Source organism: Leucopleurus acutus, assembly GCF_964270905.1.
Source record: "Leucopleurus acutus genome assembly, chromosome: 4".
Lineage (NCBI taxonomy): Eukaryota > Metazoa > Chordata > Mammalia > Artiodactyla > Delphinidae > Leucopleurus > Leucopleurus acutus.
In genome coordinates, this window is record NC_139146.1 from 101883927 (window position 1) to 101905810 (window position 21884).

Consider the following 21884-nt stretch of genomic DNA (forward strand, 5'->3'; position numbering starts at 1 on the left):
GAGTGGCTGCTGGCAATTTACATCCCGCCCATCAGCATAACAAGGCTCCCAGTTCTCCATGGCCTGTCCTGCCTTTCTGGGTTTTACACTTTTTTCAGATGGCCCTTTTGACAGGGGGGCAGTGAGACTTCATTGTAGTGCAGATTTCCTTTGCAAGCTTCCTTGGTTGGCCAAAAAGGGCGTATGCGTTTTTTCCTGAATATATTCAGGAAAAAACGCATACGCCCTTTTTGGCCAAGTGCATCATTGTGGACGTTCTGCCTCTTTTCCTATGCTTTACATGCAATTCCAGTCTACCTCCTGAAATCGGTTTCCTGCAATTCTGCCCCGCTTTCAACTCCTCTTGGCAGCCTTACTTCAATATATTTTAGGAAGATAGCTGTCATTTATAACTCTGCAGGTTTGTGAATTACAGTGCCCCTGAGCTCCTTTTTTCAACTCACTTTCTTGTGAGCTGGCCGCAACATCGCAGGATTACTTCAGGCCCTAGTTTGGTTCCGGCACGGCATGCTGCGACTTTGGTTAATTCCTCTTCCTGGTGGGAAATGAGAGTTAAATTTGCCCGTCCAGACACCTCCACCTAGTCTCTCATTGGTTCTCCCTATTCCTGTTCATTTTCCACAGAAATTGCAAACTGGGCCAAACAGGAGGTTAAAGGCACTGACTCTCCAAGAGGGGGAGTGTTAGTGAAGCGTCTGGAATGTTGCACCCGAGTACCAGGGGACGAAAACTTAGACACATTTGAACACGTTTTCCGATCACAGGGTGGATCATACTCTGGGTTCCACATGCATGTTTTAGCTGCAGGAAGAATCCCTTAAACCTGGAGAGTTGAGAACCATGGAATGGGTACCATGCAATATGACTTCAAAGGGTCTGCATTTGCTCACCGAACCTCACCAATCCTATCACTGCTGCGTTTATGCCGCTGTACACACGCTTGATTCTCTTTCGGAGACATATAAATCCATAGGTTTTAAGATTCTTACTAGTCAGGTATATTCTTAGGCGTTTAATATGGGGTGTTGAGTCCACTTCGTTGAGCAAGGAGTAGCTCTTGTCTATTACATATTTGGCTTATGGAACGGTATCTGTGCTAATTTCAATCTCTGGTTTTATGCCGCACCCCAAGTCACCTTTCCCCTTAAGCAAGCATAAGTTGGTTTTCTACATTTGAGACCCTGTTCTGTTTTGTAATTCAGTTCCTGTGTAGCCAAGTTTACATTCCGTGTAGTAGTGATATCTTATGATGTTTCTTTTTCTTTGTGACTTATTTCAGTTAGAATCATCGTACCTGAATCCACTCATTATGCTGCTACGGGCCTGATGACATAGATTTCATTGCTGAGTGATATTGCATTGTACGTAAGTACCACAACTTCTTTATCCATTTTTCGCTTTCTGTGATATTGAACTTGTACCGTAAAGGAGGTTCTTGTAACCAGAGCCGGCCGAAACTTTTGGGTGGCTGTGTCTTTTTGATTTTAATTTCCCTAAGCTATAGGACCATAAGTGGAAGTGCCCTAGGCTCTGTTGCTTTGTTTTTTGGATATTTCAGGAAACAACATACACTTCTCCAGAGTGGCTGTTGGCAATTTACATCCCGCCCATCAGCATAACAAGGCTCCCAGTTCTCCATGTCCTGTCCTGCCTTTCTGGATTTTACACTTTTTTCAGATGGCCCTTTTGACCGGGGGCAGTGAGACTTCATTGTAGTGCAGATTTCCTTTGCAAGCTTGCTTGGTTGGCCAAAAAGGGCGTATGCGTTTTTTCCTGGGAAAAAACGCATACGCCCTTTTTGGCCAAGTGCATCATTGTGGACGTTCTGCCTCTTTTCCTATGCTTTACATGCAATTCCAGTCTACCTCCTGAAATCGGTTTCTTGCAATTCTGCCCCGCTTTCAAGTCCTCTTGGCAGCCTTCCTTCAATATATTTTTGGAAGATAGCTGTCATTTATAACTCTGCAGGTTTGTGAATTACAGTGCCCCTGAGCTCCTTTCTTCAACTCGCTTTCTTGTGAGCTGACCGCAACACCGCAGGATTGCTTCAGGCCCTAGTTTGGTTTCAGCATCGCATGCTGAGCCTTTGGTTAATTCCTCTTCCTAGTAGGAAATGAGAGTTAAATTTGTCCGTCCAGACACCTGCAGCTAGTCTCTCATTGGTTCTCCCTCTTCCTGTTCATCTTACGCAGAAATTGCAAACTGGGCCAAACAGGAGGTTAAAGGCACTGACTCTCCAAGTGGGGAGAGTGTTAGTAAAGCGTCTGGAATGTTGCACCCGAGTACCAGGGGACGAAAACTGAGACACATTTGAACACGTTTCCCGATCACACGGTGGATCATACTCTGGGTTCCACATGCATGTTTTAGCTGAAGGAAGAATCCCTTAAACCTGGAGATTTGAGACCAATGGAATGGGTACCATGCAATATGACTTCAAAGAGTCTGCATTTGCTCACCGAACCTCACCAATCCTATCACTGCTGCGTTTATGACACTGTACACACGCTTGATTCTCTTTCGGAGACATATAAATCCATAGGTTTTAAGATTCTTACTAGTCAGGTATATTCTTAGGCGTTTAATATGGGGTGTTGAGTCCACTTCGTTGAGCAAGGAGTAGCTCTTGTCTATTACATATTTGGCTTATGGAACAGTATATGTGCTAATTTCAATCTCTGGTTTTATGCCGCACCCCAACTCACCTTTTCCCTTAAGCAAGCATAAGTTGGTTTTCTACATTTGAGACCCTGTTCTGTTTTGTAATTCAGTTCCTGTGTAGCCAAGTTTACATTCCGTGTAGTAGTGATATCTTATGATGTTTCTTTTTCTGTGTGACTTATTTCACTTAGAATCATCGTACCTGAATCCACTCATTATGCTGCTACGGGCCTGATGACATAGATTTCATTGCTGAATGATATTGCATTGTACGTAATTACCACAACTTCTTTATCCATTTTTCGTTTTCTGTGATATTAAACTTGTACCGTAAACGAGGTTCTTGTAAACAGAGCCGGCTCAAACTTTGGGGTGGCTGTGTCTTTTTGATTTTAATTTCCCTAACTTATAGGACCGTAAGTGGAAGTGACCTAGGCTCTGTTGCTTTGTTTTTTAGATGTTTCAGGGAACACCATACACTTCTCCAGAGTGGCTGTTGGCAATTTACATCCCGGCCGTCAGCATAACAAGGCTCCCAGTTCCCCATGGCCTGTCCTGCTTTTCTGGATTTTACACTTTTTTCAGATAGCCTTTTTGACCTGGGGGCAGTGAGACTTCATTGTAGTGCAGATTTCCTTTGCAAGCTTGCTTGGTTGGCCAAAAAGGGCGTATGCGTTTTTTCCTGAATATATTCAGGAAAAAACGCATACGCCCTTTTTGGCCAAGTGCATCATTGTGGACGTTCTGCCTCTTTTCCTATGCTTTACATGCAATTCCAGTCTACCTCCTGAAATCGGTTTCCTGCAATTCTGCCCCGCTTTCAAGTCCTCTTGGCAGCCTTACTTCAATATATTTTTGGAAGATAGCTGTCATTTATAACTCTGCAGGTTTGTGAATTACAGTGCCCCTGAGCTCCTTTCTTCAACTCGCTTTCTTGTGAGCTGGCCGCAACACCGCAGGATTGCTTCAGGCCCTAGTTTGGTTCCGACACGGCATGCTGAGCCTTTGGTTAATTCCTCTTCCTGGTGGGAAATGAGAGTTAAATTTGCCCGTCCAGACACGTCCACCTAGTCTCTCATTGGTTCTCCCTATTCCTGTTCATTTTCCACAGAAATTGCAAACTGGGCCAAACAGGAGGTTAAAGGCACTGACTCTCCAAGTGGGGAGAGTGTTAGTAAAGCGTCTGGAATGTTGCACCCGAGTACAAGGGGACGAAAACTGAGACACATTTGAACACGTTTCCCGATCACACCGTGAATCATACTCTGGGTTCCACATGCATGTTTTAGCTGAAGGAAGAATCCTTTAAACATGGAGAGTTGAGACCCATGGAATGGGTACCATGCAATATGAATTCAAAGGGTCTGCGTTTGCTCATCGAACCTCACCAGTCGTATCACTGCTGCGCTTATGCCGCTGTACACACGCTTGATTCTCTTTCGGAGACATATAAATCCATAGGTTTTAAGATTCTTACTAGTCAGGTATATTCTTAGGCGTTTCATATGGGGTGTTGTGTCCACTACGTTGAGCAAAGAGTAGCTCTTGTCTATTACATATTTGGCTTATGGAACAGTATCTCTGCCAATTTCAATCTCTGGTTTCATGCAGCACCCCAACTCACCATTCCCCTTAAGCAAGCATAAGTTGGTTTTCTACATTTGAGACACTGTTCTGTTTTGTAATTCAGTTCCTGTGTAGCCAAGTTTACATTCCCTGTGTTAGTGATACCTTATGATGTTTCTTTTTCTGTGTGACTTATTTCACTTAGAATCATCGTACCTGAATCCACTCATTATGCTGCTACGGCCCTGATGACATAGATTTCATTGCTGTGTGATACTGCATTGTACGTAAGTACCACAACATCTTTATCCATTTTTCGCTTTCTGTGATATTCAACTTGTACCGTAAACGAGGTTCTTGTAAACAGAGCCGGCCCAAACTTTGGGGTGGCTGTGTCTTTTTGATTTTAATTTCCCTAAGCTATAGGACCATAAGTGGAAGTGCCCTAGGCTCTGTTGCTTTGTTTTTTGGATGTTTCAGGAAACACCATACACTTCTCCAGAGTGGCTTCTGGCAATTTACATCCCGCCCATCAGCATAACAAGTCTCCCAGTTCTCCAGGGCCTGTCCTGCCTTTCTGGATTTTACAGTTTTTTCAGATGGCCCTTTTGACCGGGGGCAGTGAGACTTCATTGTAGTGCAGATTTCCTTTGCAAGCTTGCTTGGTTGGCCAAAAAGGGCGTATGCGTTTTTTCCTGAATATATTCAGGAAAAAACGCATACGCCCTTTTTGGCCAAGTGCATCATTGTGGACGTTCTGCCTCTTTTCCTATGCTTTACATGGAATTCCAGTCTACCTCCTGAAATCGGTTTCCTGCAATTCTGCCCCGCATTCAAGTCCTCTTCGCAGCCTTCCTTCAATATATTTTTGGACGAAAGCTGTCATTTATAACTCTGCAGGTTTGTGAATTACAGTGCCCCTGAGTTCCTTCCTTCAACTCGCTTTCTTGTGAGCTGGCCGCAACACCGCAGGATTGCTTCAGGCCCTAGTGTGCTTCTGGCATGCCACGCTGAGCCTTTGGTTAATTCCTCTTCCTGGTGGGAAATGAGAGTTAAATTTGCCCGTCCATACACCTCCACCTAGTCTCTCATTGGTTCTCCCTATTCCTGTTCATCTTACGCAGAAATTGCAAACTGGGCCCAACAGGAGGTTAAAGGCACTGACTCTCCAAGTGGGGAGAGTGTTAGTAAAGCGTCTGGAATGTTGCACCCGAGTACCAGGGGACGAAAACTGAGACACATTTGAACACGTTTCCCGATCACACGGTGGATCATACTCTGTGTTCCACATGCATGTTTAGCTGAAGGAAGAATCCCTTAAACCTGGAGAGTTGAGAACCATTGAATGGGTACCATGCAATATGACTTCAAAGGGTCTGCATTTGCTCACCGAACCTCACCAATCCTATCACTGCTGCGTTTATGCCGCTGTACACACGATTGATTCTCTGTTGGAGACATATAAATCCATAGGTTTTAAGATTCTTACTAGTCAGGTATATTCTTAGGCGTTTATTATGGGGTGTTGAGTCCACTTCGTTGAGCAAGGAGTAGCTCTTGTCTATTACATATTTGGCTTACGGAACGGTATCTGTGCTAATTTCAATCTCTGGTTTTATGCAGCACCCCAACTCATCTTTCCCCTTAAGCAAGCATAAGTTGGTTTTCTACATTTGAGACCCTTTTCTGTTTTGTAATTCAGTTCCTGTGTAGCCAAGTTTACATTCCGTGTAGTAGTGATATCTTATGATGTTTCTTTTTCTGTGTGATTTATTTCACTTAGAATCATCGTACCTGAATCCACTCATTATGCTGCTATGGGCCTGATGACATAGATTTCATTGCTGAGTGATATTGCATTGTACGTAATTACCACAACTTCTTTATCCATTTTTTGCTTTCTGTGATATTGAACTTGTACCGTAAATGAGGTTCTTGTAAACAGAGCCGGCCCAAACTTTGGGGTGGCTGTGTCTTTTTGATTTTAATTTCCCTAAGCTATAGGACCATAAGTGGAAATGCCCTAGGCTCTGTTGCTTTGTTTTTTGGATGTTTCAGGAAACACCATACACTTCTCCAGAGTGGCTTCTGGCAATTTACATCCCGCCCATCAGCATAAAAAGTCTTCCAGTTCTCCAGGGCCTGTCCTGCCTTTCTGGATTTTACACTTTTTTCAGATGGCCGTTTTGACCGGGGAGCAGTGAGACTTCATTGTAGTGCAGATTTCCTTTGCAAGCTTGCTTGGTTGGCCAAAAAGGGCGTATGCGTTTTTTCCTGAATATATGCATGAAAAAACGCATACACCCTTTTTGGCCAAGTGCATCATTGTGGACGTTCTACCTCTTTTCCTATGCTTTACATGCAATTCCAGTCTACCTCCTGAAATCGGTTTCCTGCAATTCTGCCCCGCTTTCAATTCCTCTTGGCAGCCTTACTTCAATATATTTTTGGAAGATAGCTGTCATTTATAACTCTGCAGGTTTGTGAATGACAGTGCCCCTGAGCTCCTTTCTTCAACTCGCTTTCTTGTGAGCTGGCCGAAACACCGCAGGATTACTTCAGACCCTAGTTTGGTTCCGGCACGGCATGCTGAGCCTTTGGTTAATTCCTCTTCCTGGTGGGAAATGAGAGTTAAATTTGCCCGTCCAGACACGTCCACCTAGTCTCTCATTGGTTCTCCCTACTCCTGTTCATTTTCCACAGAAATTGCAAACTGGGCCAAACAGGAGGTTAAAGGCACTGACTCTATAAGTGGGGAGAGTGTTAGTAAAGCGTCTGGAATGTTGCACCCGAGTACCAGGGGACGAAAACTGAGACACATTTGAACACATTTCCCGATCACACCGTGAATTATACTCTGGGTTCCACATGCATGTTTTAGCTGAAGGAAGAATCCCTTAAACCTGGAGAGTTGAGACCCATAGAATGGGTACCATGCAATATGACTTCAAAGGGTCTGCGTTTGCTCATCGAACCTCACCAGTCGTATCACTGCTGCGCTTATGCCGCTGTACACACGCTTGATTCTCTTTCGGAGACATATAAATCCATAGGTTTTAAGATTCTTACTAGTCAGGTATATTCTTAGGCGTTTAATATGGGGTGTTGAGTCCACTTCGTTGAGCAAGGAGTAGCTCTAGTCTATTACATATTTGGCTTATGGAATGGTATCTGTGCCAATTTCAATCTCTGGTTTCATGCAGCACCCCAACTCACCATTCCCCTTAAGCAAGCATAAGTTGGTTTTCTACATTTGAGACACTGTTCTGTTTTGTAATTCAGTTCCTGTGTAGCCAAGTTTACATTCCCTGTGTTAGTGATACCTTATGATGTTTCTTTTTCTGTGTGACTTATTTCACTTAGAATCATCGTACCTGAATCCACTCATTATGCTGCTACGGCCCTGATGACATAGATTTCATTGCTGTGTGATACTGCATTGTACGTAAGTACCACAACTTCTTTATCCATTTTTCGCTTTCTGTGATATTCAACTTGTACCGTAAACGAGGTTCTTGTAAACGGAGCCGGCCCAAACTTTGGGGTGGCTGTGTCTTTTTGATTTTAATTTCCCTAAGCTATAGGACCATAAGTGGAAGTGCCCTAGGCTCTGTTGCTTTGTTTTTGGATGTTTCAGGAAACACCATACACTTCTCCAGAGTGGCTTCTGGCAATTTACATCCCGCCCATCAGGATAACAAGTCTCCCAGTTCTCCAGGGCCTCTCCTGCTTTTCTGGATTTTACACTTTTTTCAGATGGCCCTTTTGACCGGGGGCAGTGAGACTTCATTGTAGTGCAGATTTCCTTTGCAAGCTTGCTTGGTTGGCCAAAAAGGGCGTATGCGTTTTTTCCTGAATATATTCAGGAAAAAACGCATACGCCCTTTTTGGCCAAGTGCATCATTGTGGACGTTCTGCCTCTTCTCCTATGCTTTACATGCAATTCCAGTCTACCTCCTGAAATCGGTTTCCTGCAATTCTGCCCCGCTTTCAACTCCTCTTGGCAGCCTTACTTCAATATATTTTTGGAAGATAGCTGTCATTTATAACACTGCAGGTTTGTGAATTACAGTGCCACTGAGCTCCTTTCTTCAACTCACTTTCTTGTGAGCTGACCGCAACACCGCAGGATTGCTTTGGGCACTAGTTTGGTTCCGGCACGACATGCTGAGCCTTTGGTTAATTCCTCTTCCTGGTGGGAAATGAGAGTTAAATTTGCCCGTCCAGACACCTCCACCTAGTCTCTCATTGGTTCTCCCTATTCCTGTTCATCTTACGCAGATATTGCAAACTGGGCCAAACAGGAGGTGAAAGGCACTGACTCTCCAAGTGGGGAGAGTTTTAGTAAAGCGTCTGGAATGTTGCACCCGAGTACCAGGGGACGAAAACTGAGACACATTTGAACACGTTTCGCGATCACACGGTGGATCATACTCTGGGTTCCACATGCATGTTTAGCTGAAGGAAGAATCCCTTAAACCTGGAGAGTTGAGAACCATGGAATGGGTACCATGCAATATGACTTCAAAGCGTCTGCATTTGCTCACCGAACGTCACCAATCCTATCACTGCTGCGTTTATGCCGCTGTACAGACGTTTGATTCTCTTTCGGAGACATATAAATCCATAGGTTTTAAGATTCTTACTAGTCAGGTATATTCTTAGGCTTTTAATATGGGGTGTTGAGTCCACTTCGTTGAGCAAGGAGTAGCTCTTGTCTGTTACATATTTGGCTTATGGAACAGTATCTGTGCTAATTTCAATCTCTGGTTTTATGCAGCACCCCAACTCACCTTTCCCCTTAAGCAAGCATAAGTTGGTTTTCTACATTTGAGACACTGTTCTGTTTTGTAATTCAGTTCCTTTGTAGCCAAGTTTACATTTCGTGTATTAGTGATATCTTATGATGTTTCTTTTTCTGTGTGACTTATTTCACTTACAATCATCGTACCTGAATCCACTCATTATGCTGCTACTGGACTGATGACATAGATTTCACTGCTGTGTGATACTACATTGTACGTAAGTACCACAACTTGTTTATCCATTTTTCGCTTTCTGTGATATTCAACTTGTACCGTAAACGAGGTTCTTGTAAACAGAGCCGGCCCAAACTTTGGGGTGGCTGTGTCTTTTTGATTTTAATTTCCCTAAGCTATAGGACCATAAGTGGAAGTGCCCTAGGCTCTGTTGCTTTGTTTTTTGGATGTTTCAGGAAACAACATACACTTCTCCAGAGTGGGTGTTGGCAATTTACATCCCGCCCATCAGCATAACAAGACTCCCAGTTCTCCATGGCCTGTCCTGCCTTTCTGGATTTTACACTTTTTTCAGATAGCCCTTTTGACCAGGGGGCAGTGAGACTTCATTGTAGTGCAGATTTCCTTTGCAAGCTTGCTTGGTTGGCCAAAAAGGGCGTATGCGTTTTTTCCTGAATATATTCCGGAAAAAACGCATACGACCTTTTTGGCCAAGTGCATCATTGTGGACGTTCTGCCTCTTTTCCTATGCTTTACATGCAATTCCAGTCTACCTCCTGAAATCGGTTTCCTGCAATTCTGCCCCGCTTTCAAGTCCTCTTGGCAGCCTTCCTTCAATATATTTTTGGACGAAAGCTGTCATTTATAACTCTGCAGGTTTGTGAATTACAGTGCCCCTGAGTTCCTTCTTTCAACTCGCTTTCTTGTGAGCTGGCCGCAATACCGCAGGATTGCTTCAGGCCCTAGTGTGCTTCTGGCATGCCACGCTGAGCCTTTGGTTAATTCCTCTTCCTGGTGGGAAATGAGAGTTAAATTTGCCCGTCCAGATACCTCCACCTAGTCTCTCATTGGTTCTCCCTATTCCTGTTCATCTTACGCAGAAATTGCAAACTGGTCCAAACAGGAGGTTAAAGGCACTGACTCTCCAAGTGGGGAGAGTGTTAGTAAAGCGTCTGGAATGTTGCACCCGAGTAACAGGGGACGAAAACTGAGACACATTTGAACACGTTTCCCGATCACACGGTGGATCATACTCTGGGTTCCACATGCATGTTTTAGCTGAAGGAAGAATCCCTTAAACCTGGAGAGTTGAGACCCATGGAATGGGTACCATGCAATATGACTTCAAAGGGTCTGCATTTGCTCACCGAACCTCACCAATCCTATCACTGCTGCGCTTATGCCGCTGTACACACGCTTGATTCTCTTTCGGAGACATATAAATCCATAGGTTTTAAGATTCTTACTAGTCAGGTATATTCTTAGGCGTTTAATATGGGGTGTTGAGTCCACTTCGTTGAGCAAGGAGTAGCTCTTGTCTATTACATATTTGGCTTATGGAACGGTATCTGTGCCAATTTCAATCTCTGGTTTCATGCAGCACCCCAACTCACCCTTCCCCTTAAGCAAGCATAAGTTGGTTTTCTACATTTGAGACCCTGTTCTGTTTTGTAATTCAGTTCCTGTGTAGCCAAGTTTACATTCCCTGTGTTAGTGATACCTTATGATGTTTCTTTTTCTGTGTGACTTATTTCACTTAGAATCATCGTACCTGAATCCACTCATTATGCTGCTACGGCCCTGATGACATAGATTTCATTGCTGTGTGATACTGCATTGTACGTAAGTACCACAACTTCTTTATCCATTTTTCGCTTTCTGTGATATTCAACTTGTACCGTAAACGAGGTTCTTGTAAACAGAGCCGGCCCAAACTTTGGGGTGGCTGTGTCTTTTTGATTTTAATTTCCCTAAGCTATAGGACCATAAGTGGAAGTGCCCTAGGCTCTGTTGCTTTGTTTTTTGGATGTTTCAGGAAACAACATACACTTCTCCAGAGTGGGTGTTGGCAATTTACATCCCGCCCATCAGCATAACAAGGCTCCCAGTTCTCCATGGCCTGTCTTGCCTTTCTGGATTTTACACTTTTTTCAGATAGCCCTTTTGACCAGGGGCAGTGAGACTTCATTGTAGTGCAGATTTCCTTTGCAAGCTTGCTTGGTTGGCCAAAAAGTGCGTATGCGTTTTTTCCTGAATATATTCCGGAAAAAACGCATACGCCCTTTTTGGCCAAGTGCATCATTGTGGACGTTCTGCCTCTTTTCCTATGCTTTACATGCAATTCCAGTCTACCTCTTGAAATCGGTTTCCTGCAATTCTGCCCCGCTTTCAAGTCCTCTTGGCAGCCTTCCTTCAATATATTTTTGGACGAAAGCTGTCATTTATAACTCTGCAGGTTTGTGAATTACAGTGCCCCTGAGCTCCTTTCTTCAGCTCGCTTTCTTGTGAGCTGGCCGCAACACTGCAGGATTGCTTCAGGCCCTAGTTTGGTTCCGGCACGGCATGCTGAACCTTTGGTTAATTCCTCTTCCTGGTGGGAAATGAGAGTTAAATTTGCCCGTCCATACACCTCCACCTAGTCTCTCATTGGTTCTCCCTATTCCTGTTCATTTTCCACAGAAATTGCAAACTGGGCCAAACAGGAGGTTAAAGACACTGACTCTCCAAGTGGGGAGAGTGTTAGTAAAGCGTCTGGAATGTTGCACCCGAGTAACAGGGGACAAAAACTGAGACACATTTGAACACGTTTCCCGATCACACGGTGGATCATACTCTGGGTAACACATGCATGTTTTAGCTGAAGGAAGAATCCCTTAAACCTGGAGAGTTGAGACCCATGGAATGGGTACCATGCAATATGACTTCAAAGGGTCTCCATTTGCTCACCGAACCTCAGCAATCCTATCACTGCTGCGTTTATGCCGCTGTACACACGCTTGATTCTCATTCAGAGACATATATATCCATAGGTTTTAAGATTCTTACTAGTCAGGTATATTCTTAGGCGATTAATATGGGGTGTTGAGTCGACTTCGTTGAGCAAGGAGTAGCTCTTGTCTATTACATATTTGGCTTATGGAACGGTATCTGTGCTAATTTCAATCTCTGGTTTTATGCACCACCCCAACTCACCTTTCCACTTAAGCAAGCATAAGTTGGGTTTCTACTTTTGAGACACTGTTCTGTTTTGTAATTCAGTTCTTGTGTAGCCAAGTTTACATTCCGTGTATTAGTGATAACTTATGATATTTCTTTTTCTGTGTGACTTATTTCACTTAGAATTATCGTACCTGAATCCACTCATTATGCTGCTACGGGCCTGATGACATAGATTTCATTGCTGAATGATATTGCATTGTACGTAATTCCCACAACTTCTTTATCCATTTTTTGCTTTCTGTGATATTAAACTTGTACCGTAAATGAGGTTCTTGTAAACAGAGCCGTCCCAAACTTTGGGGTGGCTGTGTCTTTTTGATTTTAATTTCCCTAAGCTATAGGACCATAAGTGGAAGTGCCCTAGGCTCTGTTGCTTTATTTTTTAGATGTTTCAGGAAACACCATACACTTCTCCAGAGTGGCTGTTGGCAATTTACATCCCGCCCATCAGCATAACAAGGCTCCCAGTTCTCCATGGCCTGTCCTGCCTTTCTGGATTTTACACTTTTTTCAGATAGCCCTTTTGACCTGGGGGCAGTGAGACTTCATTGTAGTGCAGATTTCCTTTGCAAGCTTGCTTGGTTGGCCAAAAAGTGCGTATGCGTTTTTTCCTGAATATATTCCGGAAAAAACGCATACGCCCTTTTTAGCCAAGTGCATCATTGTGGACGTTCTGCCTCTTTTCCTATGCTTTACATGCAATTCCAGTCTACCTCCTGAAATCGGTTTCCTGCAATTCTGCCCCGCTTTCAACTACTCTTGGCAGCCTTACTTCAATATATTTTTGGAAGATAGCTGTCATTTATAACTCTGCAGGTTTGTGAATGACAGTGCCCCTGAGCTCCTTTCTTCAACTCGCTTTCTTGTGAGCTGGCTGCAACACCGCAGGATTGCTTCAGACCCTAGTTTGGTTCCGGCACGGCATGCTGAGCCTTTGGTTAATTCCTCTTCCTGGTGGGAAATGAGAGTTAAATTTGCCCGTCCAGACACGTCCACCTAGTCTCTCATTGGTTCTCCCTATTCCTGTTCATTTTCCACAGAAATTGCAAACTGGGCCAAAAAGGAGGTTAAAGGCACTGACTCTCCAAGTGGGGAGAGTGTTAGTAAAGCGTCTGGAATGTTGCACCCGAGTACCAGGGGACGAAAACTGAGACACATTTGAACACGTTTCCCGATCACACCGTGAATCATACTCTGGGTTCCACATGCATGTTTTAGCTGAAGGAAGAATCCCTTAAACATGGAGAGTTGAGACCCATGGAATGGGTACCATGCAATATGACTTCAAAGGGTCTGCGTTTGCTCATCGAACCTCACCCATCCTATCACTGCTGCGCTTATGCCGCTGTACACACGCTTGATTCTCTTTCGGAGACATATAAATCCATAGGTTTTAAGATTCTTACTAGTCAGGTATATTCTTAGGCGTTTAATATGGGGTGTTGAGTCCACTTCGTTGAGCAAGGAGTAGCTCTTGTCTATTACATATTTGGCTTATGGAACGGTATCTGTGCCAATTTCAATCTCTGGTTTCATACAGCACCCCAACTCACCATTACCCTTAAGCAAGCATAAGTTGGTTTTCTACATTTGAGACCCTGTTCTGTTTTGTAATTCAGTTCCTGTGCAGCCAAGTTTACATTCCCTGTGTTAGTGATACCTTATGATGTTTCTTTTTCTGTGTGACTTATTTCACTTAGAATCATCGTACCTGAATCCACTCATTATGCTGCTATGGCCCTGATGACATAGATTTCATTGCTGTGTGATACTGCATTGTACGTAAGTACCAGAACTTCTTTATCCATTTTTCGCTTTCTGTGATATTCAACTTGTACCGTAAACGAGGTTCTTGTAAACAGAGCCGGCCCAAACTTTGGGGTGGCTGTGTCTTTTTGATTTTAATTTCCCTAAGCTATAGGACCATAAGTGGAAGTGCCCTAGGCTCTGTTGCTTTGTTTTTTGGATGTTTCAGGAAACCACATACACTTCTCCAGAGTGGGTGTTGGCAATTTACATCCCGCCCATCAGCATAACAAGGCTCCCAGTTCTCCATGGCCTGTCCTGCCTTTCTGGATTTTACACTTTTTTCAGATGGCCCTTTTGACCGGGGGGCAGTGAGACTTCATTGTAGTGCAGATTTCCTTTGCAATCTTGCTTGGTTGGCCAAAAAGGGCGTATGCGTTTTTTCCTGAATATATTCCGGAAAAAACGCATACGCCCTTTTTGGCCAAGTGCATCATTGTGGACGTTCTGCCTCTTTTCCTATGCTTTACATGCAATTCCAGTCTACCTCCTGAAATCGGTTTCCTGCAATTCTGCCCCGCTTTCAAGTACTCTTGGCAGCCTTCCTTCAATATATTTTTGGACGAAAGCTGTCATTTATAACTCTGCAGGTTTGTGAATTATAGTGCCCCTGAGTTCCTTCCTTCAACTCGCTTTCTTGTGAGCTGGCCGCAACACCGCAGGATTGCTTCAGGCCCTAGTGTGCTTCTGGCATGCTACGCTGAGCCTTTGGTTAATTCCTCTTCCTGGTGGGAAATGAGAGTTAAATTTGCCCGTCCAGACACCTCCACCTAGTCTCTCATTGGTTCTCCCTATTCCTGTTCATCTTACGCAGAAATTGCAAACTGGGCCAAACAGGAGGTTAAAGGCACTGACTCTCCAAGTGGGGAGAGTGTTAGTAAAGCGTATGGAATGTTGCACCCGAGTACCAGGGGACGAAATCTGAGACACATTTGAACACGTTTCCCGATCACACGGTGGATCGTACTCTGTGTTCCACATGCATGTTTAGCTGAAGGAAGAATCCCTTAAACCTGGAGAGTTGAGACCCATGGAATGGGTACCATGCAATATGACTTCAAAGGGTCTGCATTTGCTCACCGAACCTCACCAATGCTATCACTGCTGCGCTTATGCCGCTGTACACACGCTTGATTCTCTTTCGGAGACATATAAATCCATAGGTTTTAAGATTCTTACCAGTCAGGTATATTCTTAGTCGTTTAATATGGGGTGTTGAGTCCACTTCGTTGAGCAAGGAGTAGCTCTTGTCTATTACATATTTGGCTTATGGAACAGTATCTGTGCTAATTTCAATCTCTGATTTTATGCCGCACCCCAACTCACCTTTCCCCTTAAGCAAGCATAAGTTGGTTTTCTACATTTGAGGCCCTGTTCTGTTTTGTAATTCAGTTCTTGTCTGGCCAAGTTTACATTCCGTGTAGTAGTGATATCTTATGATGTTTCTTTTTCTGTGTGACTTATTTCACTTAGAATCATCGTACCTGAATCCACTCATTATGCTGCTACGGGCCTGATGACATAGATTTCATTGCTGAGTGATATTGCATTGTACGTAAGTACCACAACTTCTTTATCCATTTTTCGCTTTCTGTGATATTGAACTTGTACCGTAAACGAGGTTCTTGTAAACAGAGCCGGCCCAAACTTTGGGGTGGCTGTGTCTTTTTGATTTTAATTTCCCTAAGCTATAGGACCATAAGTGGAAGTGCCCTAGGCTCTGTTGCTTTGTTTTTTGGATGTTTCAGGAAACACCATACACTTCTCCAGAGTGGCTGTTGGCAATTTACATGCCGCCCATCAGCATAACAAGGCTCCCAGTTCTCCATGGCCTGTCCTGCCTTTCTGGATTTTACACTTTTTCAGATAGCCCTTTTGACCGGGGGGCAGTGAGACTTCATTGTAGTGCAGATTTCCTTTGCAAGCTTGCTTTGTTGGCCAAAAAGTGCGTATGCGTTTTTTCCTGAATATATTCAGGAAAAAACGCATACGCCCTTTTTCGCCAAGTGCATCATTGTCGATGTTCTGCCTCTTTTCCTATGCTTTAAATGCAAATCCAGTCTACCTCCTGAAATCGGTTTCCTGAAATTCTGCCCCGCTTTCAAGTCCTCTTCGCAGCCTTACTTCAATATATTTTTGGACGTTATCTGTCATTTATAACTCTCCAGGTTTGTGAATTACAGGGCCCCTGAGCTCCTTTCTTCAACTCGCTTTCTTGTGAGCTGGCCGCAAACCCGCAAGACTGCTTCAGGCCCTAATCTGCTTCTGGCAGGGCACGCTGAGCCTTTGGTTAATTTCTCTTCCTGATGGGAAATGAGTGTTAAATATGCCCGTCCAGACACCTACCTCACTCTCAACCCCTTGGTGATGTGGGTCCTCTGGTTTGTGGCCACCTTTTCTGGGTTCCTCACCTTTCGATGATGTGGCCCCACTAGTGTGAGGACACTCCTGCCTGGTTCTCATCCACGTGGTTATGTGGACCCCCTGGTGAGAGTCTGTTCCTGGCTTTGTTCCTCACCCACCTGTGAGGGAGACCCTCTGCTGATAGGTCACTCCTGCATGGCTGGCACACATTGCCTTGGTGAAGTCAGCCGTGTGGTGGCAGTTGGAGCGTGCTGGGAATCTCCTCCCCCCGGTGATGAGGGCCCTCTTGCGTCAGGCCCTAACTGCTGGGCTCACCAACTTTTCTTAGGGAGCCCAGTGATGCTTTGGCACTCCTCTTAGGATCCCATCTCCATGGAGATGTGGGCCTTCTGCTCTGAGGTCCCAACGGCTGGGTTGTTCACATTTTCATGATGTGGGCTCTCTGGTGTTCACAGAGGCCTGGATCCCATAGCCTCTGTGCTCTTGGCCGCCTGCTGGGAGGTTCCAACTGCTGGATTCCTCACTTTTTTAATTTTTTGGGCCCTCTGTTGTGAGGATCCTCCTGCCTGCCTCACTCCCAGCCCCTTCGTGATGTGTGTCGTCTGGTTTGAGGCCACATGTGCTGGGTTCCTCACCTTTCGATGATGTGGGACCAATGGTCTTAGGAGACTCCTGCCTGGTTCACATCCCCTTGGTGATGTGGGCCCTCTGTTGAGAGTCTGATCCTGGCTGGGTTCCTCACCCATCTGTGAGGTGGGCCGTCTGCTGTGAGGTCACTCCTGCCTGGCTTGCTCACCTCGCCTTGTGGACATGAGCCCTCTGGTGGCACTTGGAGCCTGCTGGGAGCCTCCTCTCCTGGGTGATGAGGGCCCTCTGGCGTCAGGCCCTAACTGCTGGGCTCCCCACATTTTGTGATGTGCGCCCAGTGGTGCGAGGACACTCCAGCCAGGTTCACATCCCCATTGGGATGTGGGCCTTCTGCTCTGAGGTCCCAAAGCCTGGGTTGCTCACAGTTTCATGATGTGGGCTCTCTGGTATTAGTTCACTCCTGCCTGCATCCCATAGCTTCTGTGCTCTGGGCCGCCTGCTGGGAGGTTCCAACTGCTGGATTCCTCACCTTTCTTATTCTTTGGGCCCTCTGTTTTTAGGCTACTCCTGCCTGCCTCACTCCCATTCCCTTTGTGATATGTGTCCTCTGATTTGAGGCCACATGTGCTGGGTTCCGCACCTTTCGATGATGTGACCCCACTGGAGGGAAGACAGTCCTGACTGGTTCCCATCCCCTTGCTGATGTGGGCCCTCAGGTGAGAGTCTGATCCTGGCTGGGTTCCTCACCCTTCTGTGAGGTGGGCCCTCTGCTGTGAGGTCAATCATGCCTGTCTGGCACACGTCACCTTGGCGACGTGGGCCCTCTGGTGGCAGTTGGAGTGTGCTGGGATCCTCCTCCCCTCGGTGATGAGGGCCCTCTTGCCTTAGGCCATAACTGCTGGGCTCCCCACATTTTCTGATGTGCGCCAAGTGAGTGAGGAGACTCTTGCCAGGTTCCCATCCCCATGGCGATATGGGCCTTCTGCTCTGAGGTCAAAACGGCTGGCTTGCTCACAGTACCAAGATGTGGGCCCTCTGCTGTGAGTTCACTCCGGCAAGGATCCCTTATCATCGGTGCTCTGAGCCGCCTGCTGGGAGGTTCCAACTGCTGGATTCCTCAACTTTTTTATTCTATGTGCCCTCTGTTGTGAGGCTCCTCCTGCCTGCCTCACTGCCAGCCCCTTGGTGATGACTGTCCTATGGCTTGAGGCCACATGTGCTGCGTTCCTCCTTTCGATGATGTGACCCCACTCGTGTGAGGACACTCCTGCCTGGTTCCCATCCCCTTGGTGAGGTGGGCCCTCTGGCGAGAGTCTAATCCTGGCTGGGTTCCTCAACGTTCTGTGAGGTAGGCCCTCTGCTGTGAGGTCACTCCTGCCTGGCTGGCACACGTCACCTTGGAGACGTGAGCCCTCTGGTGGCAGTTGGAGCGTGCAGGGCGCCTCCTCCTCTCGGTGATGACGGCCCTCTGGCATCAGGCCCTAAATGGTGGGCTCCCCCCATTTTCTGATGTGCGCCCAGTGGTGCGAGGACACTCCAGCCAGGTTCCCATTCCCATGGGGATGTGGTCCTTCTGCGCTGAGGTCTCAACTCCTGGGTTGCTCACAGTTTTGTGATGTGGGCCCTCTGCTGTGAGTTCACTGTGGCCTGGATCCCATAGCCTCGGTGTTCTGGGCCGCCTGCTGGAAGGTCTAAATGCTGGAATCCTCACGTTTTTTTATATTATGTGCCCTGTGTTGTGAGGCTACTCCTGCCTGCCTCACTCCAAGGCCCTTGGTGATGTGGGTCCTCTGGTTTGAGGACACATGTGCTGGGTTCCTCACCTTAAGATGATGAGGCCCCACTGGTGTGAGGATAATCCTGACTGGGTCCCATCCCCTTTGTGATGTGGGCCCTCTGGTGAGAGTCTGATCCTGGCTGGGTTCCTCACCCATCTGTGAGGTGGGCCCTCTACTATCAGGTAACTCTTGCCTGGGTTGCTCACCTCGCCTTGTTGACATGAGCCCTCTGGTGGCAATTGGACCCTGCTGGGAGCCTCCTCAGCTCTGTGATGAGGGCCCTCTGACGTCAGGCCCTAACTGCTGGGCTCCCCAACTTTTCTTAGTGAGCCCAGTGTTGCTCAAGCACTCCTCTTAGGTTCCCATCCCCATGGGGATGTGGGCCTTCTGCTCTGAGGTTCCAACGGCTGGGTTGATCACAATTTCATGATGTGGGCTCTCTGGTGTTAGTTCACTGTGGCCTGGATCCCATAGCCTCTGTGGTCTTGGCTGCCTGCTGGGAGGTTCCAACTGCTCGATTCCTCAACTTTTGTATTCTATGGGTCCTGTGTTGTGATGCTCCTCCTGCCTGCCTCACTCGCAACCCCTTCGTGATGTGGGTCTTCTGGTTTGAGGCCACATGTGCTGGGTTAGGCAACTTTCAATGACGTGGCCCCACTGGTGTGAGGACACTCCTGCCTGGTTCCCATCCCCTTGGTGATGTGGGCCTTCTGGTGACAGTCTTATCCTGGCTGGGTTCCTCACTCTTCTGTGAGGTAGGCCCTCTGCTGTGAGGTCAATCCTGCCTGACTTGCACACATCACCTTGGCGACGTGGGCCCTCTGTTGGCACATGGAACCTGCTGGGAGCCTCCTGCCCTCGGTGATGACGGCCCTCTAGCATCAGGCTCTAACTGCTGGGCTCCCCACGTTTTCTGATGTGAGCCCAGTGATGCCAGGACACTCCTGTCAGGTTCCCATCCCCATGGGGATGTGGGCTTTCTGCTCTGAGGTCCCAATGCCTGGGTTGCTCACAGTTTCATGATGTGGGCTCTCTGGTGTTAGTTAACTCCTGCCTGCATCCCATAGCTTCTGTGCTCTCGGCCGCCTGCTGGGAGGTTCCAAATGCTGGATTCCTCACTTTTTTTATTCTTTGGGCCCTCTGTTTTTAGGCTACTCCTACCTGCCTCACTCCCATCCCCTTTGTGATGTATGTCCTCTGATATGAGGCCACATGTGCTGGGTTCCTCACCTTTCGATGATGTGGCCCCACTGGTGGGAGGACAGTCCTGACTGGTTCCCATCCCCTTGGTGTTGTGGGCCCTCTGGTGAGAGTCTCATCCTGCCTCGGTTCCTCACCCTTCTGTGAGATAGGCCCTCTGCTGTGAGGTCACTACTGCCTGGCTGGCGCATGCCATCTTGTAGACGTGGTCCCTCTGTTGGCAGTTGGAACCTGCTGGGAGTCTCCTCCCCTCAGTTATGAGGGCCCCCTGGCATCAGGCCCTAACTGCTGGGCTCCTAACATTTTCTGATATGTGCTAAGTGGTGCAAAGCCACTCCTGCCAGGTTCCCATCCCAATGGGGATGTGGGCCTTCTGTTCTGAGGTCCCAACAGCTGGGCTGCTCACAGGTTCATGATGTGGGCCCTCTGCTGTGAGTTCACTGCGGCCTGGATCCCATAGCCTCGGTGCTCTGGGCCACTTGCTGGGAGGTTCCAACTGCTGGATTCCTCAACTTTTATATTCTATGGACCCTGTGTTGTGAGGCCAGTCCTGCCAGCCTCATTCCGAACCCCTTGGTGATGTGGTTCCTCTGGTTTGAGGACACATGTGCTGGGATCCTCACCTTTCGATGATGTTGTCCCACTGGTGTGGGGACACTCCTGCCTGGTTCCCATCCCCTTGGTGATGTGGGCCCTCTGGTGAGAGTCTGATCCTGGCTGTGTTCCTCACCCTTCTGTGAGGTGGGCCCTCTGCTGTGAGGTCATTCGTGCCTGGTTGGCACACATCGCCTTGGCGACGTCAGCCCTCTGGTGGCAGTTGGAGCCTGCTGGGAGCCTCCTCTTCTCGGTGATGAGTGCCCTCTGGCGTCAGGCCCTAACTGCTGGTCGCCCAAAATTTTCTGATACGTTCTCAGTGGTGCGAGGACACTCCTACCAGAATTCCATCCCCATGGGGATGTGGGCCTCCTGCTCTGAGGTCCCAATGGCTGGGTTGCTCAGTTTCATGACGTGGGCCCTGTTCTGTGAGTTCACTGTGGCCTGGATCCCATAGCCTCGGTGCTCTGGGCCGCCTGCTGGGAGGTTCCAACTGCTGGATTCCTCACTTTTTTATTCTATGTGCCCAGTGTTGTGAGGCTACTCCTGCCTGCCTCACTCCGAGGTCCTTGGTGATGTGGGTCCTCTGGTTTGAGGACACATGTGCTGAGTACCTCAGCTTTCGATGATGTGGCCCCACTGATGTGAAGACACTCCTGCCTGGTTCCCATCCCCTTGGTGATGTGGGCCCTCTGGTGAGAGTCTGATGTTGGCTGGGTTTCTCACCCTTCTGTGAGGTGGGACCTCTGCTGTGAGGTAACTCCTGCCTGGCATGCTCACGTTGCCTTGGCAATGTGAGCCCTCAGGTGGCACTTGGAGCCTGCTGGGAATCTCCTCCCCTCAGTTATGAGAGCTCTGGATAAAACACATATGCCCTTTTTTGCCAAGTGCATTATTTTCCAAGTTCTGTCTCTTTTCCTATGCTTTAAGAGCTACTCCCGTGTACGTTCTGAAATCAGTTTCCAGCAATTCTGCCCCGCATTCAAGTCCTCTTCGCAGCCTTACTTCAGTATAATTTTGGATGATAGCTGTCATTTATAACTCCGCAGGTTTCTGAATTACAGTGCCCCTGAGCTCCTTTCTTCAACTCACTTTCTTGTGAGCTGGCCGCAACACCGCAGGATCTCCTCAGGCCCTAATCTAGTTCCAGCATGGCACACGGAGCCTTTGGTTCATTTATCTTCCTGGTGGGAAATGAGAGTTAAATTTGCCCGTCCAGACACCTACAGATAGTCTCCCATTGCTTCTCCTTATTCCTGTTCATCTTCCGAAGAAATTGCAAACTGGGCCAAACAGGAGGTTAAAGGCACTGACTCTCCAAGTGGGGAGAGTGTTAGTAAAGCGTCTG